General features: G+C 37.3%; 1 non-coding gene across 1 annotated transcript; it reads left to right on the forward strand.

The window, feature by feature from the left end:
- Nucleotides 1-8,727: 8,727 nt before the first annotated feature.
- LOC122150910 lies at nt 8,728-8,850 on the forward strand. The gene has a single exon (XR_006163904.1). It is a non-coding gene; the product is annotated as a small nucleolar RNA SNORA27 (small nucleolar RNA).
- Nucleotides 8,851-10,545: the final 1,695 nt, after the last annotated feature.

Here is a 10,545-nt window from a genome sequence, read left to right on the forward strand (position 1 = left end):
AGGAAAAGTAAGGCAAGCTATATGGTCTACAGTCCAAGAGGAGACACACTGTTGTAATAGCTACTATTTCTTGAGTATCTTCTCAATTGCAGGCACATTAGCTCTATGAATGAGGTATTATTAGCCCCACTGAATTAATGAGGAAACTAAAACATAGAGGGATTCTATACCTTATTCAGGATGATGCAGTGAATAAGTAGTCAATCTGGAATCTGAACCTTATCTTTCTTCCTCTAAAGCCACTCTATTTCTCCCATAACACACAGGATTTGTATATTTTCATCCCATCACAGAAACTATTTGGTCACTATCTCATTTTATATTGCTTTCTGAGTGTAGCTGGCCCTGGACCTGCTGGTGTTTTTGAATTGACTATGCAGGAGGCCAAAGGTTCTCAGGTAAATCCTGACCCAGGTGAGGCACAAATAGCAATTTCAGGATTACCTCACTGTAAAACTCTGTTTTTATAAGGAATGTACAGAGACATTCCTGTCAGCAGATAGTTTCATAATTTACCACTATTGATATATGTACCTTACGTTTCCATTCCTGTTTTGTTGCACAGAGCAAGCGCTAAAGTGCTTAACTCCAACAACTTTTTTTATTGTTATTCTCAGAAGAAAAAGGCAGATATATCACTTTGCAAAACTGATGCTCAGAGTGCCAATAGAGTCTTGGAACTGAAAGGGACATCAAAAGATGACCTTGGTTATTAATGAGGGATGAGTATCTCTCCTACTTTCCATGTAAAGCTATTTATATTTAAATAATTCTTATGCTTTAGGAATGGCAGAACTAGAAAGTATCTAAGAGATTGCTAGGGAATGATTTCATTTTACAGATGAGGAAACTGAAGCCCAGAGGTAGGAACTGATTTGTGTATGGCCCTATCGTCAATTATGCTATGGAATTTTTCCTTCTGGTTATGATAACTAGTAGTTTGGATTAAAATCATGTCAAGCAAATTTTAATCTAGCCCAGGAAATCTGAGATGTTCCTTCTTTTTCCTAAGGGGAGAAGGGTGTTAGAACAATGGAAGGTGTGTATGTGTGTGTGTATGTGTACATGGGAGATTGCAAACCTATAATAACCTCTACTGGCTTTGAGAAAGAAATGTCATGGATTTGACCATTTGACTTACATTGAATATTACTTTCTGTCAAGAAGGACTCTGCAAGTTTCTGGCCAGTGGCAAATGAAAGATAGTATCATTCTTGTTTCAGAGCTACTAACAATGTGCACTAAGGATACACAATTGCTAACCCAAAACCCAGGGATGAAGAGTCTCGAATTCTTTCACATGGACTGATCCTTGGTTTGCTGAGAAGAAAATATACACTTCCAAATACCTTCCACATCTGGATCCCACACTGTGGGACTTGGCAGTCTGACTGCTTTAAAAATTTTGCAGCATTGTTAGACAACCTGCCAGGACATATTGAAATGGTACATATGTGCAATATTCCACATAGGGGTAAGTATGTAAGCCTAAAAGGCTGTGTTTCTTGTCTTTAATCTGACAAAGAAATGAGTATGTTCTAAGCATACAACCAGAAATTGTAGTAACTTAGTTCCTTCATATTTAGCACAGTTATTCATCTTTGTTTTAATTATATTTCCTTGGAAAGAACTACTTAAAAGGTACATTGTTTAAAATAGTAGCTAAATTGCCTGGAAAATCTTGTATAGAAAGATCTCTAATTGGAATGTATTTTCAGTATGTGCATCTCTTTACATAGCTACAGTTATATTGTCCTTGAAAAATAGTTCCAATTCAGCGGTAGTGAAGGCCTGGAACAGTGTGTTGAGAAAGATTCTCAGGTTTCATTGCGGCTCTCAGTGGGAAAGAGTATCCTGACTGATGAGTGAGATCTGGTGTTGGCAAGAGAAGGGAGAGCAGTGCAAAAATGCCACGTATTTAATATGTTTGAAAAATTATCTTTTTCTAATGTTGTTTTTTTGGGGGGAGGAATAGGTAATATGTTAGCAATATCAACAATGAAAATAGTGCAGAATACACAGCAAGGAATTATTTTCCTCTCCATTCTTCTATCCTTATCCCCAAAGTACCATTGCTTAGAGGCCATTGTTATTGTAAGTTTCGTTCAGAGATATTCTATGCATTTACAAGCATATTTGTATAAATATCTTCTTTCTACACAAATTGTAGTGTAACACATGCATTTTAACGCACCATGTAGTTTTCAGTTAACAATTGCTTTTGGAGATTGTTCCGTATCAGAACTTACTACACCACTTTGTTCTCTCTCTCTCTTTTTAAACTGTAGTAAATATATATGTTTGACATTTCAAAAATCTTCACATGTACAGTTCAGTGACATTAACTTGTGTTCATTGTATTGTTCAGTCGTATCCTTCTCCAAAATTTTCCATCACTCTTAACAGAAGTTCAGTGTCCAGGAAGCATTGAGTCCTCCTTTTCCCTCTCTCCTCTTTGCCCCTGGTATTATTATTATTAAACTTGGGTCTCTATACACTAGGTATTTTATTTAAGTGCACACTTTGTTCTTTTTAACAGATGCACAGCATTCCATTATATGAATATCTTATCATTTAACACTCACCTATAGATGAGTCCTCACGTGTTTCTTTTTTTAAATTATAAACAATACCATAATTGAATATCCTTGTATATCCTTCTTTGCATATATGTGAAAATACATCTGTATGATAAATTGTTGGAACACAAGATATAGATATTATTGCCAAATTTTCTTCCATAAAAGTTGTACCAATTTACCCTGTCACCAACAACTTATAAAAAATAACCTCACTGCCGTTGAGTTGGATCTGACTCATAACGACCCTTCCTTGGGTTTCCAAGGCAGTATCACTATGGAAGCAGATTGCCTAATCTTCCTTCCGAGGAGAGGCTGGTGGGTTTGAACCGCAAGCCTTCTGGTTAGCAGTCAAATGCCTTAGGCACTACGCTATATGTGAGTATCCATTTCCATACATTCTCATCAATATAATATGTTATCAAACGTTTTTAAAATATTTAACAATGTGATAGTTGAGAAATGGTATCTCATTGCAGTTTTGATTTGTAATTCTCTAATAATAAGTAAAATTGACCATCATTTCACTTGTTTAATTACCATGTTTTTCTATGAACTCTGTTTATGTCTTTTCCTCATGTTCCTATTGCTTTGTTTATCATTTCTTACTGATTTATAGAAGCTCTTTATATGTGAAGGAAATTACTCCTTTGTCATATGTATTACATATATTCTTTTTCTCCAGTCTGTAGTTTTGTTTTAAATTTTTATAACATTTTCTTGCCAGAATGCTAAAGATATTTATGTGGTAAAATGTATTAGTTTCTTAATTAATGGCTTCTAGGTTTTGCATTGTGCTTAGGAGGGCCTTTTGTGTACTGTTTTTATGGTTTTGACTTCTATGTTTTATTTTTTTAATACTTTTAATTGGGATTTGGGTAAATTTTTTGATTCAACTATAAATTATCTTTGATGAAAAATGTGAATTGGGGATTCAACTTGATATGCTATTATTAGTTTGAAAATATTTGTGGAGAATAACTCATAACAGGCTGTAGTATGCTTAAGAGAAATCCCTAATCCCCAGACCTTTGGAAATCAGGATCACAGAACCTTTTGATGTCCCAGAGCAATATAATGGAAAGAGCATTGTAATGACTCATTATAATAATAACATATCATAAAGGAAACTGGATACAGTTAAACTGGGCTAAGACAGTGGAGCATAGGAGTCAAGAATGTCATTTCTGGAAGCAAGCAGACATGAATTCCAATCCTGCCTCTGAAACTTATCAGCTGAGTGACATTGTACAACTTGCCTCAGTTTCATGTAAATTAGAACTCATAATAGTTTCTATGTCAAAGGGTTGGTATGACTGTTCAATTAGATAAAATGATACTTGTAAAGTGCTTACTTAGTACAGTTCCTTACAAAGCATAAGTATTGAAGACATAGATTATTATTAATAATTACAAGGACATTTGAGAAAGATTGTTAAAGTGATAAGCCTTAAAGAAGGAGTAACAGAAAATGTAAATTAGAAGTTATTTCTGTCAATTTTGCTACCAAAATAAATCCAGATGAAAACAAAATTACTTTATTTCCACAGGTCAAAACTGATTTTCTACAGACTGCAACATAACAGTAGAAAATGTCAGACATTTTTAGGAAGTGGATTATTAACCTAAGGAGCCCTGCATCTTTCCTTCACACCAAACAATGAATTCTATACATACCATGAGCTGAGTTTTTTCAAAATCTTTTTTTTACGATGTCTTTTGAGTCATATTTTTGAGGTTGGTGAAAGGCACAGACTGTGAACTTTGACAGCAAACCTCCCAACACGTCTGCATAGCTCTAATTTCTTTCATACCCATCCATCCTGCCCGTAGTTGCCAGATGATTTCCTGAGAAAGGACTGAATCATGCTAACTTTCTGCTTAAAACTTCCCCATTGTCAGTGGATTGATTTGAAACTCCATGGGAGGGGGATAAAGGCCCTTTATCCTAAGCTTTATATTTTCCAGCTTTACTGTTCATCTGCTGCTGCTTTTCCTCCTCTCCACTAACCAACACTCCTGGCATGTAGCTGGTCCTTAAGTTTAGTGTGTATCACAATCACGTCAGAAGCTCATTAAAAACTGTAGATTTGGGGCCACATCTCTTGAAGTCTGGCAGTGGCCTCCAGGAATCTGAATTTTGAACAAGCAAACTGCCTAGGTGATTCTGAAGCAGCTGACAGACAGATCTCAGTTTGAAATAGCGGCCCGAGCTCTGTCCCGCGAAATTTCTTCTCATTCCTTCAAAAATCCATCTCGTGTTGTCCCTCCTCATTTTTGCATCCTTCTGCTTACATCCTTTCTTTCTACCTGACTGACCTTCTATCAGTTCTTCAGCACTTGCCTCAAAACTTCTCTGTCTCTGAAACCGTCTCCCGAACAGAGTTAGTGTTCCTTCCACACTTCACGTACAAGTTTGGCGCTATCGATATTTATCTCTCTCAGTAGATTTAGACCTTCTTCTAAGTACTGTGACTTTCTTGGTCATTTTTGTGTCACACTCAAGAGCTTGGCACAATGCCTTGATGCATAAAAATAGATGCTGGAGAAATGCTTTTTGAGAGAATGAATAAGTGAGCTGATGGGGGTTCTTGGTTTCTATATTTAATAGCAGATGAAATAGATAGAAATTCTAGCTTAGAAATGACAAGTCGTCCCAGATTTACGATAGGGTTCCTTTCCACAACTCCATCGTAAGTCGATTCTGACGTAAGTCGAATATGTCATTTTTAAAAAAGTTCTCATTATTATTTCCTTTTATAATAAGTATCACTATAAATCTCATCTTTATGTTTTTCTTTGGGGTTGGAAATATCACATATAAACTTACAGATAATGATAACATCACTAAGTTACGTGCTGCAATGCTGTATGTAGTACATATTACTAACAATAAGATGTACGAAATAAATAAATCACAGGACTGTCATTAAGTGCAGTTCGCTGTAGCTAGAATAAGTCGTAAGTGGGGAACTACCTGTATTTTGTTAAGTTCTGACCAGGGGCACAGACATAAAACAATTATCATTAGTACAAGCAATTAGAAATTTTTGCAAACTGTTCAAAACATAAAAGTGTATGTCTTATATAAGTAATTGAATAATTAGAATCCAGTTTTAATAATGTACTTAGTTTGGAATTTTCTAATATTTGAATAACAAAACCAAGTCCTGTGCCCCACAAATGATTTATTTATTTAGCGAAAGAGAGTTTTATATTTCATTTCATTACAGAAATTTAAATAGACTTTGAAATGTTAATATATCATCCTCCAGTCAAGATAGATATTTGTCATAACAGGTGACATCATTTTGAACCTAGGAACAATAACAGGAATGGAAAAAAAAATTGAGATCTACACCAATTTCAAAATTTGTGATAAATTTTTGAATGAAGAATTGTCAAACGTTTAGGTCTAATTGATACGAGAAACTTCCAGTTGATGATTTGTCTCAAATTAATAAAAAAATACCTCTGATTAAAGCACAAATTTATTTAAGTGACAGTTGTTTATTCAACAAATATTAATTGAATTCCTATTTGGTGCCAGATTCAACTCTAAGACCTAAGGATGCATCAGAGAACCAAACAAAGTTATTCATGTATGAGAGGAAAGTCAATACATGAAATATGAATATATAGATACACATATATATGACATTGTATGTATGTGTTATATATAAGTATTTGTTCTTATTATTAGTTGCCATCAATTCTATTCAAATTCATGATGACCTCATGTGTTACAGAGTAGAACAACTACGTGGTGTTTTCTTGGCTCTCATCCTAATAGCAAAGGTTGTGGGGATTGTGCAGGACCAGGCAGTGTTTTTCCTGTTGTGCATAGGGTCGCTATGAGTCAGAACCAACTTGACAGTACCTAACACAACAGCAAAAATCTCAAAGGCAGCAGATCACCGGGCCTATCTTCTGTGGTACCTCCCCCACACACATATGAACCTGAGTAGCACAAATGGTTTGTGAAAGGATGCTAACTGAAAGGTTGACAGTTCGAACCCATCCAGTAGTTCTGTGGAGGAAAGACCTGGTGAACTGCTTCAATAAAGTTTACAGTCAAGAAAACCCTATGGAACAGTTCTACTCTGTAGCACATGGGGTCACCATAAGTGGGGGGCTGACTTGATACAGCTAACAACAACATACATACATACTGCATAAGTTCTCTCTCTCTGTATGTGTATGTATATATACACACACACACATATGTATACATAGACAGTGAGTGAATAGTTTGGTTTATATATATATATATATATATATATATATATATATAGAGAGAGAGAGAGAGAGAGAGAGGTGTCATGGATTCAATTGTGTTCCCCTAAAATTTGTGTCAACTTGGCTGGGCCATGTAATGATGCCCCATGATGGGATCTGATGTGATAAGCCGATCAGGTGTGAAAGGATTAAGATCAAGGGTGGGTTGCAACACCCTTTGTTCCATCATAGCCCTGATCTGCTGTAAGGGAAGCTTCCCTGGTGTGTGGCCTGCAACACCTTATACCTTATAAAATAAAAGGGGGGAGAAGGAAGGAGAGAGGGGGGACCTACTACCACCAAGAAAGAGGGGCCAGGAGTGCAGTGCGTCCTTTGGACCCAGGATCCCTGCACTGGGATCCTCCTAGGAACAAGACACACAGAGATAAAAAGTCTGGCCCTGGATTCAGCACTCTGAACTCGGACTTCTAGCTTCCTAAGCTGTGAGAGAATAAGTTTCTGTTTGATTAAGCCACCCACTTGGGCTATTTCTGTTATGTTATAGCAGCACTAGAGAACTAAGACAATAGGATATATATATATATCAGGTGGTTATAAGGGCTATGATGAAAGAAAACCAGAATATGTGGGTATTTTAGTTCTGGAGGGATGGGAAATCATATTTAATAAGGTGACATTTGAGCAAAGATCTCAAGGTGAGAGAGCAAGGCATATGGCTATCTGGGGAAAGAGTGTTCCACATAGTGCGTATGATATTTGCCAAGGCCTTGAGGGCAAATCATGCTTGGGAAATAGGAGGCATGTCAAGGAGGCCAGTATGACTGATTAGAGTTATCCAGAGGGAAGAGGTGGCAGATGAAGGCTCAGAAGTGGTGGTGGTGTTGCATGAACAGCGGACAGATTATATCATGTAGGGCCTTATAAGCCATGTTAAGAGAAGAAAAGTCACTGGGGAGTTTTAATCAGAAGACTAACCTGATCTGACATTTATTTACATATTGTATACAAAGACTAGGAGCTCTGGTAGCGTAGTGCCTAAAGCACTTGACTGCTAACCAGAAGGCTGGTGGTTCAAACCCACCAGCCACTCCTCGGAAGGAAGACTGGGTAATCCTACTTCTGTAGTGATACTGCCTCGGAAACCCAAGGAGGGGTCGCTATGAGTCATGTCCGACGCGATGGCATATAACAACAACAACAACGTGCAAAGACTGTGTCTTCTTATTAAAAAATATTTTATTTAATTTTATGAAAATACACACAGCCAAATCTGCTCCCATTGAAGTTTCTAGGCACAATGATCAGTGACATTGTGCTAATTCATTCATTGGAATGTTCTAGTGGTTATTTCTGTTTCTAGTTCATTCCCATTAACATAAACTCCTTGCCCCCTAACCTACTCATCTAGGCTTTAAAATAACTGTTGTTCATTTGGGCTTACATAGATAATTTTTTAAAAGAGTGCAGTGCTCAAAGGCATCAATCTTTCCTTTTTGAGCTAAACTGTCCAGAAGCTGTGTCTTTCATTCCAAATTCTTCCTTATTCTTTATTAGGTTATATTTTAATTCATTTTCTTGTTTAGAAGCCAAAGAACTTGATCAGAATAACAGCTTAGGTAATATTAGATAATTAATATTAATGGTGATGTTTAATAATAATAATCGTCATAATTATGAATCGTAAACATTGCCATAGTAAGAATAAGAGCAGGAGCACCACTAGCAAAGCACCTAAGAGCTGCCCCTTACATGGTGCCTACTCTGTGTACTCTACATAGACATTGTTTCACATAATGCTCACAGCTGCCACATGAGGAGGTACTGCTATTCTTCCCATCTTCCATTTGAGGAAACATTAAATGAACCATTTGATCCCAAGAAAATGTTTTATTTATGTTTCCACATATCTAATGCAAAACTGAATTCTACAATAGGATGTATATCTTTATTGACCATTCAAGTAGGGCAAGGGAATTATCCTTTTAAAACTTGGGTAAACTCAGTGTCTTGGATCCTTTCAGAGAAAACAAATTAAAAAACAAATAAACTGCTGTTGTCATCTTTTGTGTATCACAGTACTACTGTGCTCCATAGGATTTTAAATGGCTGATTTTCTAACAGGGCTTTCTTTCAAAGTGCCCCTCGGTGGACTGAAAGCTCCAATCTTTCAGAAGCAGTGCAGCACGTGAACCGTTTGCAACACAATAAACCTATAGGACAAGCTTACTGCTCTTCCTAGGACAGCCTCTGTGACAATCAGCCATATTATTACCTTGATCTGTCCACATGATCCATATGTTGTTTATCTAATCATTTGAACTGTCTGGTCCTTGAGACTCGTGATGGCCATGATATGTCTATGACTTTGAATATGGAACATGTGGAAAAATATATTTGTCATTTCAGTCTGTCCAACACAAGTTACAAAACAGTAACAAGGACAAAACACAAAGATGGATTGCTGAAGGAGAGGAAGGGGGAAGAGGAGGGCAGGGAAAGGCGGAGAGAGAGAGACAGACACGCAGAGAGACAAAAAGAGAGAGACACACACACAGAGCTTTGCCAGTGACATAATGACAATACTTTCCCGGCAGCAGCTTTCCAATAGTCACAATAGCCATCAGTCTACTGTACTTTCGGAAATATTTCTTTCATTTTCCTCTCCCAGCATAAAAAACTCCAGAGTCCTGGTGAATCTCAATTTTCTTCCTCCTCATTCATCTCCTTATCTGAAGAACTTCCCCTAAGACTTTATGTTGGCCTTTTCATATTCACAAAGTCATAAAGAGAAGGAAATTGTTATGAAAAGTTTATTCTTTGAAATAAACTAGAGTATAAGCTCCTGGAGAACAAAGGGCATGTTTTATTTATCTCTGTATTCCTAGCACCTGGCCTGGTACATGACAGGACTTCAGAATATGTTTGTTGAAAGAATGAATGCTTGACTAAAATTCAGTTAGTATTATGTGAACAATGCCAACCATCTCCTCCATTAGCACACAGAGGGTTGGTGTTATATACAATGTTGAAACCAACTTTTAAAGTACTGACCAAATTTAGCCCAACTGGCTGGTGAAAGGGATATCCCTGTCATTCCTTCATTCTTCATATGCTCCTTGTAGCAGAACATGCTTCTCAGTGAGAGGAGGACCCTTCTCCCCTCTACCTGCCATGCTTGAGCCTCCAAACAAATTCACAACATCTGTAATCAACTTACCAGCCCAAATCAATTATTCTCAAAGAGATATCTTTTCAAAATTGATATTTAAGTTTTTGGTGAAAATATACACAGCCAAATCTGCTCCCATTCAACTGTCTAGACATAACATTCTTCACATTGTGTCAACATTCTCATTATTTCTGTTCTAGTTGCTTCCCTGTCATTCACTTAAAACACTCTGCCCTCTAACCTTCTCATCTATGCTTTAAAACAGCTATCTCAAATATGTATTGTTTAACAACACTAACATTGAACTTAGATCCGTCTCACCAGTGGCATCACAGGGTGGGAGGTGGGGTGGGAGGTGACACCGTCAGAGAGGATGATGCTAAAATGAGCCCAGGATTCTCGGCAGCCATGGTAGGCAGGCTGGCCCTGCAGGAAGAAGGGCTGCCAAGGCAGTGGCATCAGTGAGGTTGATATTACCCATAGCGCAATGCGGTAACTTGTCACCACCCTCCCCACCCTCCCTACTCGACTCCCCCTCTTTGCAGCCAGTCAGAGTGG

Source organism: Orycteropus afer, unplaced genomic scaffold, assembly GCF_000298275.1.
Source record: "Orycteropus afer afer isolate SDZICR_OR568_19922 unplaced genomic scaffold, OryAfe1.0 scaffold00259, whole genome shotgun sequence".
Lineage (NCBI taxonomy): Eukaryota > Metazoa > Chordata > Mammalia > Tubulidentata > Orycteropodidae > Orycteropus > Orycteropus afer.